This window comes from Mytilus edulis, chromosome 3, assembly GCF_963676685.1.
Source record: "Mytilus edulis chromosome 3, xbMytEdul2.2, whole genome shotgun sequence".
NCBI lineage: Eukaryota > Metazoa > Mollusca > Bivalvia > Mytilida > Mytilidae > Mytilus > Mytilus edulis.
The window spans coordinates 8,934,852-8,961,115 of NC_092346.1; the positions used below are offsets into that span (position 1 = coordinate 8,934,852).

The following is a 26,264-nucleotide window of genomic DNA, read 5'->3' on the forward strand; positions in this document are numbered from 1 at the left end:
GTTCGGAGGACGTTTTTTTCAACAGACTGTCGGCATCCCAATGGGAACAAACTGTGCCCCTCTAATTGCCGACTTGTTTCTTTATTATTATGAGGCTGACTTCATGCAGGAACTTCTTAGGAAGAAAGATAAGAAGTTAGCAATATCCTTTAACTCTACTTTCCGCTATATAGATGACGTTCTTTCACTAAACAATTCAAAATTTGGTGACTATGTGGAACGCATCTATCCCATCGAATTGGAGATAAAGGATACTACAGATACAGTTAAGTCGGCTTCATATCTTGACTTACATCTAGAAATTGACAATGAGGGTCGGTTGAAAACAAAACTTTACGACAAAAGAGATGATTTCAGCTTTCCAATTGTGAACTTTCCATTTATAAGTAGCAACATTCCAGCAGCACCTGCATACGGGGTATATATCTCCCAATTGATACGATATTCCCGTGCTTGCATTTCCTATCATGATTTTCTTGATAGAGGATTACTGCTCACAAGGAAGCTATTAAACCAAGAGTTCCAAATGGTGAAGTTGAAATCATCCCTTCGTAAATTTTACGGACGCCGTCACGAGTTGGTTGACCGTTATGGAATAACCGTTTCACAAATGATATCGGATGTGTTCTTTACGTCGTAACTACAATCCCCTTCCCTTTCATGAATGTGACCTACCGAATTAGACTATTTACCGGATTTGTAATCACATAAGCAACACGACGGGTGCCACATGTGGAGCAGGATCTGCTTACCCTTCCGGAGCACCTGAGATCACCCCTAGTTTTGGTGGGGTTCGTGTTGTTTATGCTTTAGTTTTTTTTATGTTGTGTCATGTGTACTATTGTTTTTCTGTTTGTCTTTTTCATTTTTAGCCATGGCGTTGTCAGTTTGTTTTAGATATATGAGTTTGACTGTCCCTTTGGTATCTTGGCACCCGTCGTGTTGCTTATGTGATTACAAATCCGGTAAATAGTCTAATTCGGTAGGTCATATTCATGAGAGGGAAGGGGATTGTAGTTACGACGTAAGGAACATATCCGATATCATTTGTGAAACATAGAAAATGCAATCTTCTCATGAAAAGTCGAGAAATTCAACAGTATAACCAAATCGGTGACCATACTGATTAAATTTTTTTTTCTTCTAAATAACAGTAAACGAAATTGTTTGTTAAACTGTGTTGTTAGAAACATAAATACCAAGTCACGATGTTTTTTATGCTTATTACTAATACAAATATAACTGCAGTAGAAGCTGGTGAGACTGAAATTTAAAAATATAATCTTTGCTTCATATTGATAAAAAAATTGAAATCATTAACATACAAAATCTAAAGGTCTTTTACGTCAAAAGAATTCTGCGTTGTCAGCATAGTCCTTATCATGTTACAATATCCAAAACTATACCGTTTCTCACGTCTTAATTTTCGAGTACACCGGCTTGCTCTTATCAGGTGTACACAATGAGAAATATTGTCTGTTTTGTGAATATAACAAGTTAAAAGTCATGTCATGTCCGTTAGAATTTTCTTGGTAACTTAATTTTAAAAGTGTTAATCTTTGCTACAAATCAATCGATTCCATTGGAATTTTAAAGTAGTGAACAATGAAAGAATAGTTCTTTCAATTTACCGTTGTAATAGTATTTAAAAACTCATCATTAAAAGCGAAAACAATTATTTGAATATAATAACAGTATATGGAAACGATTTGAAGTGTTCATCTAGAAATGATCCATCAAAGTGTTATACAAAACGTATATATAACAAACTCAATTCAATTAAACGGATATTAGTTGATCCATTTTGTTAATAATTTGAATTATCTGCAATATCAGCTGAAAGCATTCATCTTATTTGTTTTTTCTACCACCAAAAGTTTGCATTACCATCAGAATTCCCCTATTTTGTTAAAAGTAATTTATTTTTAAAATCATAAAGTGGTAACATTTCTATTTTTTAAAGCAACATTCTTATTGTCACCAACCCTTCTATTCCCGTTAGTTATATTAGTTGCAGAGATCATTACTTCAAATCAAATTATTATTTATATGCCGATTGCCATGCAAACATCATTGAAAAAATGTGCCATTTTCTCAAGCAAACCAAGTTGGTTTTTTCTATTGTGTTTTTCTGTATAGGTCAAAGTACAAACATATAATTGATTGAAGTCAAACAATAGATAAGTAACAAGTTTTTCATATATATAAAAGGCATGATTTGAATATAGAAAAGAAGTTGTGGTATTATTGCCAATGAGACAACCTTCCACAAGAGACCAAAATGACACAGCTATAGGTCACCGTACGGCCTTCAACAATGAGCAAAGCCCATACCACATAGTCAGCTATAAAAGGCCCCGAAATGACAAGGTAAAACAATTCAAACGAGAAAACTAACGGCCTTATTTATATAAAAAAAAATAACGAAAAACATAAATGTAACACATTCACAAACGACAACCCCTGATTTACAGGCTCCTGACATGGGACAGGCACATACATACATAAGATGGCAAGGTTAAACATGTTAGCTGGATCTCAATCTCCCCTGACCTTGGACAGTGGTATAAAAGTACAATATAAGAACGAACTATAAAAATCAGTTCAAAAAGGCTTAACTCGTCAGATAGACAAAACACAAGTGGGCGTGGCCGGGTAATTGTACATCCAAATAACAAGAAGGCTTTTATAAATAAATTGTTTAGTGCATCATATATCAAACAAGAGGCTCTCCAGAGCCTGAATCGCACACCTGTTATTTTGTTGCTTAAATCTTTCATCAATGATTATTTTTGCTTTTCAATATATACTAATGAGTGGCTCAAAAAGGCAATTTAAATGTTCATGGTATCTCTCATATTTTCTATGTTCCATTTAAGCCATAGTGTCTATGTTTCTTGATGTACAAGGCAATACAATACAAAATTTATACTAGATTCATTTGCAAAGATTTTTTAAGTTGAACAACATAAACTACTTGTGTAATATTATCCTTAAAGGGCAATAACTCCTTAAGGGGTCAATTTGATAGATCTTACTTTGCTGAACATTTTTGCTGTTTACTGTTTATCTTTATCTTCAATAATATGCAAGGTAATACCTGAAAACTGCAGAATATCCTAAAAATAACCAATTTAGTTGCAGCAACCCAACAATGGGTTGGTCGGTTTGTCTGAAAATTTCAGGGCTGATAGATCTTAACCAATTGAACTTTATTTACCCCATGTCAGATTTGCTCTAAATGCTTTACATGCTTTAGTTTCTGAGATATAAGCCAAAACTGCATTTGACCCCTATGTTCTTTTTTCAGGCATTGCAGCCATTTTTGTTGATGGATAAAAAATTCGGAAACAATTCATAAACCAGATTCCTAAAGAAACATTCATTTTAAGTTAAGAAATATTAGGGGTCATCCATAATTGTCAACCATTTTCCAAAATGTACAAAACGTACACTTAATCAACATTTTTACCGTACGCTTTATATCTATTTCCAGATTATTTTCGTTTCAACAGGGTTTAGGTTATTTCAATTCAAACTTCTATATTAATCTAAACTATAATAGACAGGATCTTTTTTTATTAAGAACGATTGACTCCTGTCTTGAAATCTAAAAATGGAGATGTACACTTTTTGAGGGAGGTTGGGGGGTTTGAAAGAGTGTATGTTTTGTACACTTTGGACAATGGTTGACTTTAAGAGATGCTTAGGCATAATAGTTTCAGAGGAGAAGATTTTGAAATGTCAGCAAATAAACTCATCATAGATACCAGGACTAAATTTTGTATATACGCCAGACGCGCGTTTCGTCTACAAAAGACTCATCAGTGACGCTCGAATCCAAAAAAGTTAAAAAGGCCAAATATTGTACGAAGTTGAAGAGCATTGAGGACCAAAATTCCTAAAAGTATTGCCAAATCAAGCTTAGGAAATCTCACTTCAATTGTGTAAAATTGTCTTCAAAGGGCAATAACTCTCTGAGAAGTCAATCGAGAATTTTCATCATATAATTTTTTTTGTAGATCTTACTTTGCTAAACATTATAGCTGTTAACAGTTTACATCTATAAAAATATTCAAGATAATAACAAAAAAACTGCAAAATTACCTTAAAACTACGAATTAAGTGGCAGCAACCAAAAAATTGGCTGTTTGATTCGTCTAAAAAAAATCAGAGCTGATAGATCTTAAGCAATTGAACAATTTTGACCATCTTTAGATTTGCTCTAAAAGCTTTAGTTTTTGAGATATAAGCCCAACACTGCATTTGACCCCTATGTTCTCTTTTAGTCATGGCGACCATGTATGTCGATGGATCAGAACTTCGGATACCCTTCATAAATTAGATATCATAAGGAACATTAAGTTAAAGTTTGAAGGCAGTAGTTTCAGAGGAGAAGATTATTGAAATATATTTTACGACAGACGACGACAGACGACGGACGCGAAGTGATGGCATAAACTCACAGGGGGTCCTTCGGGCCCCGATGGGCTACAAAAAAGATGTGGTATGATTGCCAATGAGACAACCCCCTACAAGAGACCAAAAAACCCAGACAGAATATATAAACAATTTATAAAGCACTCGAAGAATTCTTTTAAAAACTATATTGAATGGTCTTGTTTAACTGTTAGAGTAAAAATGTATCACACATTACGAATATTTTAACATTTAATTGATAATTTTCAATACTTTTCACGAATTGGTGTGTTCTACGCAATACACATACCATTTCCTGGTCTCCTATTTCAATTGCGAAGGAACAGTTAGAATCAAATTGCTTTTTGTTTCATAGAATATAACTTGAAAGAACATTTTGAAAAAAAAGTTAAGATCATATATTGGCATGTTTTAGATGAGATGTCATCTAACGACCAAAGCGTAAACAACTCATGATTAGCGTCAACGTTTTGACTGGTACGGGCGCTTTCAAATGCCAATGGTTTGATGTGCGAGGTTTAACAGCGCGCAAAATTTCTTCGTTATTTTACGTTTGTCAGTTTATATGTGTTATATGGAATGCAGTGACGTTTATATTTTTCCTCATATGTGTGACATTTCATGATCAAATGTTTTAAATTTGACCTCCCAATTGCATTCGGTTGTCACCTTTATACTTCGTGTCCTTATCAACGTTTATTAATAGGAAATGACACATATAACGGAAAAGCATTAGATTGAACAATGGACATGACCAATCTGCAACATCTTAGTTCATCCGAGTTTTCATCCCGGTTTTTCGTTCGTTATGCCCAATTTCTAGTTTTGTGGACTTGTTAGTCGTTTCGTCAATGTTAATGAAGGCCATGGTGTTGTCCTATTTTTTTTCGAGTGTCTTTCTACATGTTTTGTCCTTTTTTTGAAGAGAGAATCTCGCCAAATCGAATACAGCTATTATTTCTGTTTGTTACGTATTTAAATTTTTATCTTTTCCGACAAGGCATTTATATTGTTCATTTATCAAAGGACTGTTTAATCACTCTGTCAAAGAGTGCAACAACACAATTGTGAAAGAATATGTTTATTTCGCTATAAATATATATTGCTGTATCGATACTTTCTGTATGAAACAAAGAATTTCCCATTAAACTCAATTAAATTGATAACAATCCCTTATAGTGTTACAAGGTAATAACACTTTGAAGTTATTTACATAAGATGTTTAATGAAATAGGTAATTCGTTACTGAGAAAGCCTTTAATTAGTGTCATTGTAACATATTCCGGTTATTTACCAATTTCTATGCGCGATAGACCTACTCATTGGATAATTTTAGAAGACAGACCGATGCTGTTCAGAAGTCGGTTAAGCTGCATAGAATGTATTCTTGTGTACAGGATGTAAGTTTGTACAAATTATAATTTGTACAGGGTTTTTGTACAAGTTATAATTTTTTTGACACCTACCTTCTTGCAACAGGTGATACAGGTTAATCTTATAAAATGTACCAGTGTAATGTTTTAAATTCAAAAAAATATACTTCAATCTAACATTTAGTGATATTCTCCTTGTCTTCAAACTGCAAATGAGAATACATGAATGGTTTAAATTCTAATTTTATTATTTTCCATATACCATATTCATATCCTTACAAAATCTTTGTGTGGTCTTATAATGTTTTTGTATCAATGCTCAGTATGAGACTGTATCATGAAGTTGTGAAAATATGACAGAAATATGCGAAGCAAAAGACTATGTGCTTGCATCATCCATTTTTGTTCAGCAGGTCATAAAACACTGATAACTTGTACAAAAAAATCTGTACAAATTATAATTTGTACAACATTACAACTTGTACACAACATATATATACGCAGTGACGTCCGGTTTGAAAAGAGACGTTGAATTCTATTCAAACTGTTTGTGTTGAGCCACGCTTTCTGTCTTACCATACATGCAGTTACTCTTTTAGATATCTGTTTTTACGTAATTTTCAATCTTTTATTTGTATATATGATGACACTTTACTGAATATGAATATAACGTGATATACTGTAGTTTAACAACGTTAACAGTACGATTCCAGAAGAAGAGATACTGATACAGACGGACCTCATATAAATAAATAAATGGCCGTGACACCTGTTTGTATTTGTGCCTGAAAAAAAATAGGGTTTGAAAGTACTGTTGTAAAAAGAAAATTCACAAAAATACTAAACTACGAAGAAAGTTCAAAAGAAAAATCCCTACCAAAAGATCATTATTTAAAATCAGAATGAGTAGATTGATCCGCAATCCACACGTGCATATTGTGATGATTTTTTCTCCTGACAAGATTGACGAAAATATGCAATATCGAACCAAAGAAAACCGTAATAAAGACGTCGAAAAGCGGATAAAACAAACAGGACATAAATACGACATGGCTAATCATTTATGCCGGATCTTAACCAAAATTGAATTATTATAGTTTTTCTTCATAAACACGCACAATTGAAAATGTATAGAATATTCAAAATACGTTCTATTAATGACTTAAAACTCTTAACATATATGCTTTCTCAACATATCATTCATAAAATAGTTGCTGATACATTTGTTAATGCCTCTCGCTATTCATCAACCTTCCTATGAGTCAATTATAATTGTGAAATCCAGGAGATTGAGCCAGAACCCAGAAGTGTCTAATCAGGATGTTACTATTTTAAGATTTAACCAGAGTCAATCAGGAAGTTATATTGACATTACTAATTGACCTTTACAATTAATGCATTAGAAATTATTCTTATTATTTTGATATGTTAAGATTTGATTATTTTATATATGTGATTTCTGTTATTTTGGCACAACTATTATGTAAAACGTCCTTGATACTTGATTAAAAAATTTCTCTGAGTTCATTTCATCATGTTTACACAGGCAATTTTTTCCAACGTGATTTTAACATGAGAATCACGTGATATTCACGTTGTCCACACAACGTGAGTAGAACGTGAAACGAGCAGAAACGTAATATTCACGTTGTGAGCACAAACGTGAACAAAACGTTGGTCACACGTGATATTCACGTTGTGTATAATGCCACATGATATCAACGTGATAATACAACGTGATATTCACGTTAAATATATACCACGTGATATAAACGTGATAATACAACAGGACATTTATGTGAAGCAGCCATTTGGAAAAAATGAAATATTGTCTTTGTTGTACTTATTGACATATCATTTTTTTTCTTGGTCATCTCTATTTGAAGATGTTTCTCTGGTTCTTTATCTTAAAAGTATGGTAACAGTGAGTTAAACATCAATACATTGTCTTGTAAGTTATAACTGATTATCAGCTACCTCATATGCATGTTTAATGTACCTGTTATCATCCTGAATATGTATGTAATATTTGCAGCTGGATGTTAAGCATACATCAAAACTTAACTATCATTACAATATATTTTAATCCAAATCTTTTTTCAAAGTTTGAGAGGAAGTCAAATTCGAAATTATACAACAAATTATGCATAACCAAATGTATACCAAACAACATTTCAATACAAACAAGCTATTTTACAATGTCCATTCTTTAATTTCCTCAATGCTCTTCAACTTTGAACTTGTTTGGCTTTATAAAAATTTTGATATGAACGTCACTGATGAGTCTTATGTAGACGAAACAGGCGTCTGGCATACTTAATTATAATCCTGGTACCTTTGATAACTATTAAGAGTTATGTCCCTTGTAGGTTTATCATGATCTAAAGATAATCAGCTTATGACTAAAAAAATTGTTCCTATCAAAGACATATATTGCCAAATGTTAAATAAGAAAAAAACACTTTCCAACTTGAAATTCAATTATATTCATATTTAAGAATATTTTAAACAGTTCACATTTGATAAGTTACTGAAATAGTAACAAATAATATTTGAATGTTCTATCTTCTAAATGCTCCACTCTTTGATTTCTTCTTCATCTGAAAGGATAAAAAAAGAATTCTATTTATTGTTATTAGTATTATCTTATATTAGCATACATAATGAAAGCTTTATTTTACTTCTAATATGAATGTTGCTTTTGTTTAAATGTAAAACAACAATGTGAGGGCTGTTCCAAAAATAAATGTAGATAAGGGGGAGGAAGGCACTTTTTATTTGACCCCACCATGCATACATTTTAATTTGGATATTTCATTTCAATATTCAAGCAGTGTTCTTAAAAAACCACCACCCATCAAATTTTAATAAAAGTTACTGGAAAAAGCCCATTAAAATTCTCAATTGAACCAGTTTTCGGTAACTGCAAGTACTCTCAGATCTTTACTTAATGTCTTTTTGTTGTTGGATGTAAAATTACAAATCCATGTCCACTTGTGCTTTTGTTATATATGTAATTCTATTTGTATCCATCTAATATTCTGTATGTATGTGCCTGTCCCAAGTAAGGAGCCTGTAGTTCAGTGATTGGTGTTTGTTGCTGCGTTACATAATTGTTTTTTTTAATTTTTTTTTTATTGTTTTGTTCATTAATAAGGCTGTCAGTTTTCTCAATTGAATTCTTTAAAGTTTGTGATTTATCATGTTCATACATGTAGCTGACTGTGGTATGGGCTTTGCTCATTCTTGAAGGCTATACAGTGACCTATAGGTTATATTTTCTGTTTCATTTGGTCTCTTGTGGAGAGTTGTTTTATCAGCTAATGCTCAGGATAAAATTTAAATATCACAACCAAGGTCATGTGTAAATTTCTAACAAATCTATGACTTCCATGAATTATTTCTTAAATAAAAAAAATTTTAACCACTTACTGAACTATATATATAGCCAACTATACATTATGGATATTTTTCATTGTTAATGTTATGGATGTACAGTAGCCCATAATTGCTTACATCCACTTTATTTGAACTTTGGTGGATAGTTGTCTCATTGGCAATCATACCTTATCTTCTCATTTTAATCATTTCTATTATAGCCTGTTTAATTCAACTTATCAGAATCTAAATAAGTGCATTTTGTATTATATTTTCAAAAGTGTACACTAAAACGTTGTGGTTGGTTTAAAATATTCTAAAACAATGGAAATTCAAACAATGACATAACATTATTTTCATTTTGGTGTACAAACAATAAGATTACCCATAATCCTTTAGATTCTGAAATGATTTCTTATTTCTTCTTTAAAATGTACAATATACACATTAGATATAATTACTTACAAGTGCAGCTATCAAAAAAAAAGCTTCCTTTTATAGTCTGACTTGAATAGTGAAGGTGTTGCCTAGCATCTGTTTTACTATGAAGCTGTAAATTTAAAAAAAAATAACATCAGATTGTCAATATGTGCTTTAGAACAGGATTGAAACAGAGCAAACTGGAGAAAAAAGGCAAACATTCATCTGGAAATCTTAACTATTTTTTATAAATCTCAAAGCTTTCAGCCTTTCATTTAAAACTTTGTCAATGAATGAATAAATGGTTCATAAAATGAAATAAGGTCAAGAAAATGATTATATTATACAGTTTTTAAGATCAAAATGAAATTCTAGATATTCCTCAAGGTTCTGAGCATCAGTTTCAGATTGCTGTTAACTTTTTATGTCAATTTAGCATTTAAGCTATTGTTGCTGTTAACATTGTAAAATCCACAATTACTGGACAGTCATAACTTTAGATTTCAATTTTGAATGAGCTGTCAGTAAGACAATTTATGAATTACTGAAACTCTAAATATTCAATCATCTTAGACGAGATTTCGTGTATGCAAGTTTATAAATAACCTGCAGTATGAAAGATATAATCATTATTTGGTTATGGGTTGTAACAACATTATTGAACAATGAAATAAAAAAAATGTATACACTTGTTTGTTCTCTCCTGGCAGAAAGATAAAGTAAATTATGCTCTATGGGCTTTGTTCATTGTTGAAGGCCGTACAGTGACCTATAGGACTAAGGTGTTAATTTCTGAGTCATTTGGTCTTTTGTGGAGAGTTATCTCAATGGCAATCATACCACACCTTTTCTTTTTTATATATAGAATATACATAGATAAAATAGTTGCATTCTTTTCTTTTTCTTATATCTAATTATTAACAGATTATATATACAACATGTTCTAAACTTCAATGGTGCTTTATCAAACAAATTTTGACTTTAACCATTACTTTACCAGAAAATGACCCCCCCCCTCCCCCCAAATTTTTTTTTTTTTTAAAATGTAAGGAGATGGAACGTAAGACAGAAAAAAGAACTTTATCCTATTGTGACCTAAACATAAAAAAAAATATATTATCTATAGTATACTTGAATAGGAAATTTTTTCTTGATTTACTATAAAATTACCTTCAGGTTAACTTGATTACAATCAAAAATCTTCATATTTCTGTAGTGTGATTCTGAAGCACTGCTAGAGTATCATGTCTTCTATTCATCTTGCATATATATATTTGCCTCAAATTCAGATTTTTTTTATTTCTGGAAAAAAATAATTATATTCAAATACTTGTTAATTAACATGAAATTTAATACACATATTACATGTAGTATGCCTCCTTCCACTGACTGAAAAACAAATGTCACTTACTCATCTTTAGTAATGTTGATATTATGAATATTTTATATCAATAAAGATTGGCATCATTGCACAGGGATTTTATGCTGAGAGACTTAAATATTTTTTTGTCTGTATGTATAAAAATTTCTTTTTTCTTCTCTCTTTATTTTACTATTCCTTTTGTTGTGTGATATTAAATTAAGAGACTTAATTGACTAGGATTGTCAGTTTTCCTTATAAAGGTCTTAGTTTTCCTCACTAATAAAAACAGGATGCCACGAAATAGCACCATGGTGTTTAAAGTGGCACTCAATATCTCAATTACTTTTTAGTATGAGGAAATAAAGACATCAATGAATCAATAAATGTGACGGTGTCCATTTTTTGTTGTTGGCATAATCAGTATTTTTTTTGTGTATAATGATTCTAAATATGCAGGCTTATTGTACAGTGTGTTAAAAATAAAGTAAACAGCTGCAATAGGAGTGCACGATTGCAAGCCCTCCAAATTCATATCAATTTTGTTTAAAGTTTAGAATGAAATATTGTTGAAGGCAGTACATTTTTGTAGAACATTTGATTTATCATGTTTATAAATTGTTGTATGCATTACATGACATCCTTCAGTTGACAAGTAGCAAATAGTTAATGCTACCATTTTGTTGCAAAGTTACTTAAATCATATCATATGTAGCATTAATGTAACAAATGAAATATATTCTTTCTCTGCACATTTGCTGCAAGCCAAAAGGAATGTGTTTTTTTAGAGCATACTATTTTGTTAAATGCATAACATTTAATAAAATGGAATAAGTGCATACATATCTGTTGGAACTTTGCTGAATTGTCCTTCTAACACTGATCCAGACTTCTCCCTCTGTCATTTTCTTTTTCATGTCAGGAATTTACAAACAGATCCTCCATAATCAAGACTTCATTCAAGACCTGCTTAATAACTGTTATATAGAAAAAATAAATGCATAAATATTCAGCATTTCATTTACAGTAACATATACAGTTATTGTCATAGTCTGATAAAACTTTAAAGGAAAATTACAGTGACTACCATAGGCATATTATGATAACTATAGCCATGTTGCAATTTGGGCATAACATAATTTGATTTCAACCAAAATTGTATGATAAATAGTGGGACAGTGAAAGTTAATTGCCTGATAACTCAAGTGTCATTCTGTGAATAATCTTGACATGTATCATCATAATCATGTATATTAAATTGTTAAAGGAAAGGAGTTAAATGTTCAGTATGAGACAAGCATGGCAAGTGAAGTTTATATACCACTCAGATAGATCCGTGTTATACATGTATATCTTAACCTGCAGCTGAATATATGAAAAAGGCCTCCTGTATTTGAGTTTTTGCCAGATATTCAGATTCCTCTGGCTTTATTCATGATATTCCAAAATAAAAAAAATCCTCATAATCTAGCTCTACTTTTCTTTTCATAATCTATGATAATACCACAGTCCACTGGACGTTAATCAACCAACAATCAATCAATCTTTTCATAATTTTTTTATTTTAAATGGATATATCAATATAAACTAATCTACCAATGTACATGTATCTATATAAATACTAACTTTAGCACTAGCGGATCTAGACATTTCCATAAGTGGGGGCCCACTGACTGCCTAAGAGGGGACCCGCTCCAGTCACGCTTCAGTGATTCCCTATATAAGCAACCACATTTTTCCCAAAAAGGGGGGCCGGGCCCCCTGGGCCCCCACCTCAATCCGCCTCTGTTTAGTTTTCTTTTTAACTTTTGAATTACATGTATATTTTATTTGGGAAAAGGGGGATCCAGGATTTTTAAAAGGGGGTATCAAGATATTTTTTTACAGAGATTATACAAAGTTGTAGTGTCTTTGGTAATTTTCTTTCAAAAGAAAGCCGAAGGCTGTGTTTTTTTATCAACTAATTTGCTCTCCTTTGGCACTCCACTTTTTTTACATTCACACTAGTCCAAATAATTATGACGTCTTGCAAGGCTATTTTAGTTTTTTTCTGGGACGCCTTCCTACGACTTTGGACTACATTCACACCACCAAAACAAAAATAAAAGTCAATATGGGATAAGGTAACATTTTTCCCTACGTAAAATATGAAAAGGTCTACATTTTTAATTAGACTAATTTATATAAAAAGGGTGGGGTAACAAAACCACAGCAGCACACCCTATCAATTAAGTATGGAGGTCTCCCAGCTCGACCCCAACCCCACCGCAAGAATTAACTATACTACTGTAGTACTATTGTCAACATGCCTAAATGGGTTGTGAGATAAAATATGATATCTGTTATATCTTCATTGACTTCCAAAGTATCTGAATGGCTTTAGTTTAGGACAAGCAAGGACAGATCAGTTTAGCTACATGTACCTTGTAATATTTCTTACGGGTGTGGAGAGTAAACCCCACATTGACAGAAACAAGAGCGTGTGCCGTGGTAATTTTCTTTTAAAAATTGCACAGGCACTTATTCTGTCAATGTGGGGTTTACTATCCACACCTGTACGAAGCGATTTTTCGTAAGGGGGTGGATAGTAAACCCCACATCGACAAAAACAAGTGCCTCACTGCCTGTGTATTTTTGTGATCATTATCATTATTGGTCTTCATGATGAATTATAGTTATCCCGTACCATTGTAAAGTCGTACCAACGTCAACTCGTACCACTAAAAAAAACTCGTACCAATGCAAACTCGTACTACTGCTAACTCGAACCAACTTATTTAAATGCATTTAAATGGTGTTAAATGATGAATATATACTTTACTTTTCACTCAATACCTCTTAAGTCTAAGCTTTCCTTAAAATCCAGTATAAAATTCAAGTACATGTAATTCAACTTTTTTTTTATTAAAACATAAAACATTCATATTTTTTAATATATTTTTAATGGTACGACTTCCCAGTGGTACGAGTTTACGTTGGTACGAGTTAACTTTTTTGGTACGAGTTAACGTGGTACGAGTTAACGTGGTAAGAGTTTTCGGTGGTACAAGTTAACTTGCTTCCTTCATGATACACTCATAAAAATCATACCGCCCAGACACGTATAAATGTTGTTGTGACAGTAAAATTTTAATGAAAAAGGACACACAACTCACATACCAAATATCTGTATATCATGTATATCAAATGATTTAATTGTTTAAATTTAAGAAATTTAAAATTTTGGTGTTATGACATTGGCAGGTTTTTCAAATTTTCGGGCTGTCAAGTTTTTCATGAAGACCGCCTTTGTTCTGGGATTGGTATATTATTATTTACTACTGTACACATGCCTTTAGAACGTGTTTGTGAATTATATACCTGATTTATATATCTCCAAGAGCTGTATTACTCTCCGTTTCCAGTACTGTGGTGTCAATATTCATGTCGTCTGGCATAGGACGCTCGTTTCCGTGAACCGTACGGGATAATGATCTGAGATACGAAGCACATCAATTCTCATTTAAAATGCATTTATCGATTGCATTTCATATTCAAACCTTCAAAATATTGATTAAATTTAAAATCTAAATCATTCTATGCTACCAGCTTGAAAACAAAACAATGGTAATAATGATTCCTCTTCTGGGTTACACACCGATTCCGAAATTTATCAAGGTGCGCGGTATTTCCCGCGGTTATTTTTAGCAAGCAATCACCTTGTCCATGCGGTACCCGTTTCTTTACAACTGACAGTCTGGGTACTGATAACGCAAACTTATCTGACTTTAAGAATTTGCAGTGTAGGTAAGTTCAACAAAATTACCGTTTTTTTTCTGATTTTTTTTTACCCTAACTGGCCTAAGTTTAAGAAATAGCACCTCACTTAACACAAACTCGAAAAGACACAAGTCAAGCAGATTTACGAACTATTTTCCATACTCAGTGGTGGATCCATAAATTTTGATAAAAAAAAAGGGGGGGGGGGCATATATTGCATGATTGTCTAAGGTTATATAAGGCATTTAACTATATAATTCAGGTAAGTGGTAAACAATTAGTTGTCTTCTTCTTCTATATGTATATTCTTTGGAACTCCTCCTCAACGGATATTTGTAACAATCAAACCATTGTCTTCATATTCTATTTAAATGCATGTGGAGTTGAGAGAAATAGGATTTATTTTATCAGCTTTGAACAGCCATCTTTTATTTCATGTTTAGCCTAAACAATAATGACATCACTACAAACTTTTAAGCTACATGTGAAAAACTATTTAAAGTTATTTTTATGCCCCACCTACGATCACCTACGATAGTAGCGGGGCATTATGTTTTCTGGTCTGTGCGTCCGTTCGTCCGTCTGTCCCGCTTCAGGTTAAAGTTTTTGGTCAAGGTAGTTTTTGATGAAGCTGAAGTCCAATCAACTTGAAACTTAGTACATATGTTCCTTATGATATGATCTTTCTAATTTTAAAGACAAATTAAACTTTTGACCCCTATTTCACGGTCCACTGAACATAGAAAATGAAAGTGCGAGTTTCAGGTTAAAGTTTTTGGTCAAGGTAGTTTTTGATGAAGTTGAAGTCCAATCAACTTGAAACTTAGTACAAATGTTCCCTATGATATGATCTTTTTAATTTTAATGCCTAATTATATTTTTTACCCATTTTCACGGTCCATTGAACATGGAAAATGATAGTGCGAGTGGGGCATCCATGTACTTTGGACACATTCTTGTTTTATTGTGTATTAAATATTATTAACCAAACAATATTACCATTATGAAAATGAGATATTTTCCATCAATTGAATAATTTGATTTATGTTTTAGGGATACAACAAGTCTGCAAGTCCCTAGATATAAATGATCAGAGAAAATTATTGAGGAGATCATTGGGGAAAAAACTTAACACAGGAAATGTACTTTTCTATAAGGAGAAGTGAAAGAAGCAGGTATTATATACTTGATTAACTTGGCTGTAACAATCAAACCATTGAGATAAATGTCTATATTTCAATAAATCAGCACGTAAACAAACAACAAAATCAGTAGAGGCATCTGTTAGTTAATACAAAGACATCAACATAAGTGTCAATACAAATGTCAAAACAAATGTCAAAAAAAGAGGATGTGGTATGATTACCAATGAGACAACTCTACTCAAGAGACCAAAGGATACAGGCATTAATAACTATTGATTTGGCCTTCAACGATGAGTAAAACCTGTAATGCATAGTCATCTTTAAGTTTAATAAATATATAAAATACCACAGAATGACAAATGTAAAATAATTTGACTGTCTCTACTCATAAATATTATGTACATGTATCATAGATAGCCAAAAATCTGTTTTTAAAAATGAAAAAAAGTGACTGGCGGTTAGAGATATAAATAAAGGGTTAAAGGGTATATACATTTGTATATTAACTTGTCCATGCAACCTCATTATGTACATAAGGAGATCCAAGAGTACTAGTATGATTGTTTTTGTCTCATCATCCATCCCAAAACTTTCTTCAGTGTTACTGATAACTTTGTATCAGGCAGGCTTGTCATTTAATGTATATACATTGCACATTATATTTTTATTTTATATAAAGGTCTATCAGTATGCAGTTTTTAATTTTTTGGGGTATGGTAAATATCTTGCATTCATTGAACATGTTGAACCTCCAAAAATTATTTTTTCCATCCTCATTTGTTTTTCATTACTTTTATTTTCGAATCCCTTAAATAAAGTTTTTATTCTTATATTATTCAGGATATATTTATAAAACCTTGATTTTTTTTGCAACCATATTATGGTATGGCATCATCGTCTGAAGACTTTTTGTTTCCAGGCAATAACTTTAGTAACTAAATGAATCTTTATGAAATTGTACCACATGGTTCCATACCCCAACAAAAGGTTGGGTAGGGGTTATGGCTAAAAAAGTTTATACACAATGGGCCAAAAACAATACTTCTTTTCTTGACCAATATAACTTTTCTTATGTTTGTAGGGAAAATTGGCGAAGTGTAACATCTATTTGGAATAAAAAGAGGAAATAAGTGTCTGAAGCAGTAAATTATTATGACTGTGAAAAGAAGATATCAGAATATGAAATGAGTTTATTTCTGTCAAAAAGACTTGCTACAGAATGTTCCTCTTGTAATTTTATTGAAGACCAGACCATTGTCAACTTTAAGTAAAGAAAGATAATGAAACATTGAAGAGGAAATGAAGGAAAAGACTTAATCATCAAAGAGCATAACAAAGCATAATTCAGAATAACTCATGTGAAGGAATAATATTGTACAGTAAACAACATACAATAACGAACAATTTCATTTTTTGCAATTGCTGAATTTTTATGCTGTACTTTCAAAACTATGGTTACAGTACAGTAGTCTGTTTTCTATTATATATTAATAAAACTTCAGAATTTTAAACTTTTGCTTTAAATCAGTGCAACGCTAGTGATAATAACTGTACATTTAAGTCTTGTTTGAACTGAAAGTTAATTATAAGGTACATGCACATGTATATTACTACTTTTCTTGTGACAGTAATTTGAAGGTAAAATTTATATTCATGATTGATGATGCACATGCATTACCTTATATATTCACTTGATACATGAACATCAAACATGGCCAATGAAAAAACAACTTGCACTTACATAAGTAATACATGTGATATTGATATAAATTTATATCATAATCATGTGAAAAAATAGACATGAAAATAACACAACTTTTACATGTTAAAATAAGGTTGAAAAATCTACATGTGAAATTAACACAATTTTTACACGTTGAAATCACGTTAAAAAATTTACATGTGAAATTAACACAATATTTACACGTTAAAATCACGTTAAAATTTTTACATGTGATAATAATGTTATATTTGAACGTGAATATCACGTGATCAGATTAAAACGTGATTACCACGTGAGAATATCATGTTTGTAAAATACACGTGATATAAACGTTTATCCGGTGTGATACACACGTGGGAAAAACGTTATTCTCATGTGATGAGCACAAACGTGAAACACACGTTGGAAAAAATTGCCTGTGTATGTCAGTGTCTATAATGTACAAAAATGTACTGCGGATTCATTTATTTTCTTGGGTACCATTTTTTGTATATAAAGGAAAACTTTATGTTCGAGCATATTTAATGTCGTGGTTTTGCCGAGGTCTCCATACAAGCCTATAGACAAATTGTCAATCGTTGAGCATTTTATTTCGTGGTTAACCTGTACCCACGAAATCCATGAAAATTGGTATCCAGCGAATGATAATGAATCCACAGTTTTTCTAATGCAATTAAAAAAAAGTCCATGGAAAACACGCCAAACTATGACCCTTCTCCCTAAAGAACCGTCCCAAAAACGTCTTAGTGGCGTAGGAGTAACAGACTGAAAAGAGGATTTGAGGTGCAGTTTATATCTATACAAATATTCAAGATAATAACAAAACAACTTCAAAATTACCTTAAAACTACCAATTAAGTGGAAGCAACTAAAAAATGGGCTGTTTGATTCGTCATAAATTAGATATCATAAGGAACATTAAGTTAAAGTTTGAAGGCAGTAGTTTCAGAGGAGAAAACTATTGAAATATTTGTTTTACGACAGACGACGACAGACGACGGACACCAAGTGATGGCATAAGCTCGCATGGGGTCCTTCGGGCCCCGATGAGCTAAAAAAAAGATGTGGTATAATTGCCAATGAGACAACCCACCACAAGAGACCAAATAATCCAGACAGAATATATCAACAATTTATAAAGCAGTCGAAGAATTCTTTTTAAAACTATATTGAATGGTCTTTTTTAACTGTTAGAGTAGAAATGTATCACACATTACGAATATATAAAGATTTAAACAATAATTTTCAATAACTTTCACGAATTGGTGTGTCCTACCAATACCCATACCATTTCCTGGTCTCCTATTTCCATTGCGAGGGAACAGTTAGAATCAAATTACTTTTTGGTTCATAGAACATAACTTGAAAGAACATTTTGAAAAAAAGTTATGATCATATATTGGCATAATTTAGATGAGATGTCATCTTACGAATAAAGCGTTAACAATGTTTTGACTGGTACGGGCGCTTTCAAATGTCAATGGTTGGATGTGCGAGGTTTAACAGTGCGCAAAATATCTTCGTTATTTTACGTTTGTCAGTTTGTTATGTGTGTTATATGGAATGCAGTGACGTTTATATTTTTCCTCATATGTGTCACATTTCATGATCAAATGTTTTAAATTTTACGTCCCAATTGCATTTTGTTGTCGTCTTTAGACTTTGTGTCATTACCAAAGTTTATTAAAAGGAAATGACCCATAACTTAAACTTCGGAAAAGCATCAGTTTGAACAATGCAAAGGATCAATCCGCAACATCCAAGTTCATCCGAGTTTTCATCCCGGTTTTTCGTTCGTGATGCCCAATTTTAAGTTTTGTGGAGGTGTGTGATGTGTTTTGTCATTTAATTTTGTCATGTGATTAGGGACTTTCCCATTGAATTTTCCACGGAGTTCAGTATTTTTGTGATTTCACTTTTATTTTTTCGTCGATTTTCATTTCGGTCATAGTATTGTCCGATTTTTTTTCGACTTCTTGTTTTAAAGCGCCCATGTATATCTTTTCTCACTTTGTAAAGGAGAAAATCTCGGCAAATCGAATAGAGCTATCATTTCTGTTTGTTTAGTATTTAAATCTTCATCTTTTCCGACAATGCATTTATATTGTTCATTTATCAAAGGACTGTTTACTCACTCTGTCAAAGAGTGCAACAACACAATTGTGAAAGAGTATGTTTATTTCGCTATTAATATATATTCTGTATCACTACTTTCGTTATAAAACAAAGAAATAGCAATTAAGTTCAATTAATTTGATAACAATCCATTTTTATTATTTGAAGTATTACAATATCCTTTCAAATTATTAACACACGATTTTAATGGAACATATAATTGGTAACTAAAAAAAGTTTTTTATTAGTTTCTTGATTCACATATTCCGGTTATTTGCCAATTTCCATGCGCGATAGATCGATTCATTGGATTATTTCAGAAGAAAGACCGGTGCTGTTTGGAAGTCGCTTAAGCTGCATTGGGTTTATATATAAGCAGTGACGTCCGGTTCAAATGAAGACATTAATTTCTATTCAAACTATGTTTAGAGCCACGCCCTCTGTCTGTTAAAGACCATACATGCAATTACTTTTAGATTTCTGTTTTAAGTAATTTTTAATCTTTAATTTGTTTATAGGGTGAAACTTCAATGAATATGTATATAATGTGATATACTGTAGTCAAAAAACAGCATGAATCCAGAAGAAGAGATACATACATACCTCATATATATAAACAAATACCCGTGACACCAGTTCGTATATGTGCCTGAAAAAAAGCGTTTGAAAATACTGTTTTAAAAAATAAAATCATAAAACTACAGAACTCCGAGGAAAATTTTAAAAGGAAAGTCCTTAATCAAAGATCATTATCTAAACTCAGAATGGCTAGTGTGAGCCGCTGTTCACATGTGCAGATTGTAGATGTTATTTCTTCTGACACGACTAACGAAGTAATGCAATATCGAACCAAAAATAAAACAAAAAAAAGATAAAACGTTGAAGAGCAGATAAAACGAACATGACATAAATACGACATAGTTCTTCAACTATGGCGGATCTTAACCAAAACTGAATTACAGTTTTTCTTCATAGAAACGCACAATTGAAAATGTAAAGAATATACGCTACGTTCTATTTAGGACTTAGAACTCTTTTATACATGATAACATAACATAATCAATCATGAAATAGCTGATACATTTTGTTTTTGCCTCTCATTATTCCTCACCGTCATATGAGTCAATTACAATTATAAAATACAGGATATTGAGCCAGAACCCAAAACTTATCATTTTAATTAAAAGTGCAGCCTTGCACCTGTGGCTCTGACGACAACAGAGATAAATCTGAACCGCCTCAATCTACTTAAAATTTGCCATGTATAAAATGAGTCATTATACATAAACTATGGTCACGACAGGCTTGAAGAAGATACATACATCATCAATACATATAAAGTAATGGAATAAGGCATCTTGTGGATTTAAAATGAAACTCTGAAAGAACCGCTGGTATGTTTATTGCTAATCTGATAACGCTGGTCTATTAAGCTTCGAAGGAAATGTCAAATCAGGACGTAACTATTTAAAGATTTAACCAGAGTTAATCCGGATGTTATATAAACATTTTTAGCTGACCATAACAATTTATTGCATTGATAATTTACCTACTCATTTTGATTTGATAAGATTCGATTACTTGAAAGATGTGATGTTTTAATTTTGACACAACTATTGGTAAAGTCTCCTATATAGATACTTCTACAAATATTTTTTTTGTGTGTCTTTATTGTACAAAAAATAAGAATTCCATTGCAATTTGAAACAAATCGTCTATGAAAAACGGATAAAACTATGATATAGGACAACCCTCTTAAAAACCCGCCCCCCCCAAAAAAAAAAACAACTCATCACAGTGGCATAGAGGAACACAGAAAAGAGGATTGAGTGCAAACTTTTCTCTGTTACAGAAAAATATATACTAGCTTGTATTTTGTTTAAATTTAAAGAATACTATTTGAAGTTTTCCATGTTGTGTAATGCCCCGTTGTCATTAAAAAGTATTCAGTGTATTATATAACATTATATATTAAGATGAAATTGACAGTAATCGTGTGATGGAAAGTAGTTTCCTTAATATTTTAAATTTATAGGAAGTAAATGACTTTTTGACTGCCTCACTGGATATTATTCAGTGAGATTTAAGACCGTTGCAATTTCCTGTTATTACAAAACAGTACTGTTGTCACAATTAAAAGTCTTCAGTATCTCATATAATCGTGTGTCTTTACACATACATGTAGGTAACCTTAAAAGTCAATGACAAGTTTTACGGACATCATCATGATTTGGTTGACCGTTACGGATTGTTTTAATCACAGATGACAACAGACATGTTCCAATTTTTGTATTCCTCTTTTCCTATATTGTGCCCAATCACCGGTTTTTTTTCAATGGACAATAAGACAGGTACCACTGTTTAGGTAGAATATGATTACCTTTCCCGAATACCTTAGAATATTTGGTATCTTCTTTTGAACTTTTTTTCAGAAAAGCGAAACGTTCTTTTACATAACCGCGTTCCATGGTTGATCATCTTTCTGCTTGAGACACTGGTGAAGTTTTACAAATAAACTCATCATAAATACCAGGATTAAAATAAAATTCTTGCGCCAGACGCGGATTTCGTCTTCAAAAGACTCATCATTGACGCTCAAATCAACAAATGTTAAAAGGCCAAATGAATACGAAGTTGAAGAGCATTTAGAACCAAAAATTCCTAAACGTTTTGCCAAATGTATCTAAGGTTGTCTATTCCTGAATTGGAAAAGCCTTAGTATTTCAATAATTCAAAGTTTATCAATCAGTTAATTTAGGCTGAGTACCAGCTGTTAGCTGTGGAATATCGATTGAGTTGGGAAATGTATATCACATGTACAGGTGAAGCTGGTATATTGCTACTAAGGTGGGGGAAATTGATAATTTCGAAATTAAAATCGTCTCGTTCCTCGTAGATTCCGGTTATTGTTTTTCTTTAGTGTTTCTTCCAGCTATGTGTTTGCTTCGCCCGTTTCAAGATTTCCGTATTCCAATATAGGTCAATTGTGTCTTTTGACAGACACCTACACTAAAATGTTCTTCCTGGTACTTATTAATCCCAGTAAACCCCTTCTTACACGTTCAATAACTTATAACAGTCATTCTTTTTCAGTTTTGTTTTCGAACGCCACTGACGAATCTATGTAGACCAAAGGCTCATCTGGCATGTTTGTGCTAAAGTTTAAGCCTGGTATTCTAGAAGTTCTTGTCAACCATATATCTGAATAATCTTCTCATAAAGGTTGAAAGCATTATAATCAGCGTTAATCAATGTTAATCAATGTTAATCAATGTTATTTTAACATAATGTCGACAAGTTCCAACTACTTGGGAATACTTTTTTTCACAGAAATTCAATTAGTACGTTTAGGAGCCATTAGATATATTTACATGGAAATCAAGAATACAATTATTTATGAAATATTAAATGTTCCACAGAGGGATCAATGATACGGTATTGTCTGCAGAAAATCGTTCGTTTAGTGTTGTCTTTCTGTTGTGTCGTAGTTCTCCTCTTATATTTGATGTGATCTCCTCAATTTTAGTTCGTAACCTGGATTTGTTTTGTTTTTTCTTAATCGATTTATGAATTTCGAACAGCGGTAAATTCTACTGATGCCTTTATTCACTTTCAAGGTTATGTGGTAACAGACCAAATGAAGTTTACCATTAATACAATGGGAGTTTTGAAATTCGTGAAAATGATAATAATCGTGATTAAGTCAATAGGTAAATGTTATTATGCAACAGTTTGGGATTACATAATTGTATATAGCTATTTTTATGATTAAATTGCTATGTTTTTGTATTAATTTGCATTACTTTCAGAAATTTATTTCGATATAGGGATGTATTACCTCTAATTAAATTGGTTTTTATTGACGTATATACAAAACATCTCAATTTAGAAATACCACTTATCTTTGACACTGACCTTGATCGTCATATGCTGTCGTTTAGTAGTAAAATGATCAAATAACGCATTTAGATATGGTCAGATATCAACGTCCAACTCGAATGGTATGCCCAAGGATCCAAGGAAAGAGGGAGTGTACATGTTGAAAAAGAATACCACTGAGAGTGTACCAAGGCTTAATCTTTGTGACTATTTTTAACCAAATAACTGTGTTTCCCTCTACGCTCCATTCTTTTTCTATTAGTACGTATTAATATGGACAACTGTGAAGAAATTAAGATAAACACCATATTTCCAAGTAACAGATTATATATTCAACAAATTATTTGATTAAATGTACAGAGTATTGATTACTTTAACAAAATGTTATGAAGTTGCTTGTAGCAATTTAATTTATTTTTTAATTGTTTTGTCTGTGAATATGATAAACTGTGAATACCCATAGCATCACAGTGGCGTAGATGTAGAAAGAAAAGAGGCTTTCAAGTGCAAAATTTCTTTTGAAGATAACTATCAAGAAAAAACTAAAACAAAACAAAACAAAAACTAAAACAAAACAAAACAAAAACAAAGGCAATCACATCTGTAGCTTATTCGTCTAGAAATTAAGCCAAGGCCCCTTCAAGAAATAAGCACATGCATGTTTGAAAAAAGAATATAGTTGTTGCATGTTTGAAGGGGTTAACACACCTTGCATTCCCATGTACTTAAACTGTATATATATCTGACTCTTAATGTGGGATCGACCATACAGTGGGTAAACCGACAAGCGAAAACAATAGAAAATGCAATCTTCTCATGACAAAGTTGAGAAACATTAACAGTAAAGCAAAATCGTTGACAATACTGATCAAAAGTTATTTTTGAATAACAGGCGTACATTTACAGAAATTAAAATTGAGACTGAAAACGGGAAATATGTCACAGAGACAAAAACCCGACCATAGAGCAGAATTGTTTGTTAAAATGTGTTAATCGAAACATTTATTCAAAGACACGAAGTTTTAAGTTTATTATTTACATAGATAATTGCATGAGAAGCTTGTGAAAATAAAAAAATTTAAAAAAATGTTAATCTCTGCTGCATATTTATGAAAACAAATTGGTAAAACCAAAAACATACCAAATCAAAGGCTCTTTCAGGTCCAAAAATGTCTGAGTTGTCCACATAGTTTTTTAGATAGATATAGGAAGATGTGGTGTGAGTGCCAATGTGACAACTCTCCGTCCAAATAACAATTTATAAAAGTAATTCATCAATGTACGGTCTTCAACACGGAGCCTTGGCTCACACCGAACAACAAACTATAAAGGGCCCCAAAATTACTAGTGTAAAACCATTCAAACGGGAAAACCAACGGTCTAATTTATATAAAATAATAAAAAAAAGAAAAAACGAGAAACGAGAAACACTTATAAATTACATTAACAAACGACAACTACTGTACATCAGATTCCTGACTTAGGACAGGTGCAAACATTTGTTTGTTACAATATAAAAAAGGTATACCTATTTTCACGTCCTGATTTTCAAGTACACAGGCTTGCTCCTGTCACATGAACCATTGTCTTTTTTTAGTATATAAAACAAGTTAAAAGTCATGTTTTTGCGATAAGGTCCGTTCAAATCTTCTCGGTAACTTAATTGCAAAAGTGTTAACAATCAATTCTATTGATAATATAAAGTAGTAAACAATGAAAGAAAAAATCTGACAATATACCGTTCTAATGTTATTTAAACACTCATCATTCAAAGCAATACCTTTATTTATACTTATTTATAACTGTTGATGTTAATGTCTTCTGGTTTTATGCGTCTTTGTTTACTCCTTGGTTTTAATTGCTATTGTCTCTATTATTGTAATCAAAATGTAAATGAACTATTTTTGGTTACAAATAAAAGAATTTTACATTATCAGCAGAATTCACCTCTCTAGTTAAAACTGGATTATATTTCAAATCTTAAAGTGATGACATTTCTATTTATACATAAGAAACATTATAATCGTCACGAACCAGCGATTTTCTAACGGGAATTTAGGCGTAGAGATCATCATTTCAAATTAGATAATTATGTATGATGCCGATTGTCATCAAAATTCAGCGAAAACTGTTTCCTTTTATAAAACTATATGTCATATTCTCGAGTAGAACACCTGTTTTCCCCCTTTTTATTGTCAGTTTTCTGAATAGGTCAATATACATAAAGTCAAAAAAGTAACAAGTTTGTCATAGTTACAATAGTTACTAAAAGTACCAGACGTATACTGTAATACGCCAGTCGCGCATTTCGTCTACATGGCATTATTTGAAGGCTTTTATGAATATATTGTTTAAGTGCATTATACATGTTATATATAAAAAAGAAGAGTTGGTATGATTGCTAATTCTAATATGACGTCCTTCTTTCGCTTTGTAAATAACACTGTGTGAAAAAACACGATATATTTATACTTAGCGCAGACTCAGAGATATACATAATAATGGATGTTACAATATACCTCCCACATAAATTCACATGTATTTGAACCTACTTTGCAAACGCTTTGCCAATTTTATTGTATTAGAAATTGTAATAAAATAAAAGACAAAAGAACTTTTATTCTTATTCGGATGTATAATAAAAAGAATTAATATATTGCAACTAGTTTTGT

General features: G+C 31.9%; 2 long non-coding RNA genes across 2 annotated transcripts; one reads left to right on the forward strand and one right to left on the reverse strand.

The window, feature by feature from the left end:
• Positions 1-8,275: 8,275 nt before the first annotated feature.
• On the reverse strand, positions 8,276-14,521 carry LOC139515727 (uncharacterized). Its single transcript, XR_011662829.1, has 5 exons — positions 14,332-14,521; positions 11,814-11,948; positions 10,782-10,913; positions 9,657-9,741; positions 8,276-8,413 (listed from the first exon to the last, which is right to left on the reverse strand). It is a non-coding gene; the product is annotated as an uncharacterized lncRNA (long non-coding RNA).
• Positions 14,522-14,629: 108 nt separating this feature from the next.
• Positions 14,630-17,386, forward strand: LOC139515728 (uncharacterized). Its single transcript, XR_011662830.1, has 3 exons — positions 14,630-14,757; positions 15,784-15,905; positions 16,957-17,386. It is a non-coding gene; the product is annotated as an uncharacterized lncRNA (long non-coding RNA).
• Positions 17,387-26,264: the final 8,878 nt, after the last annotated feature.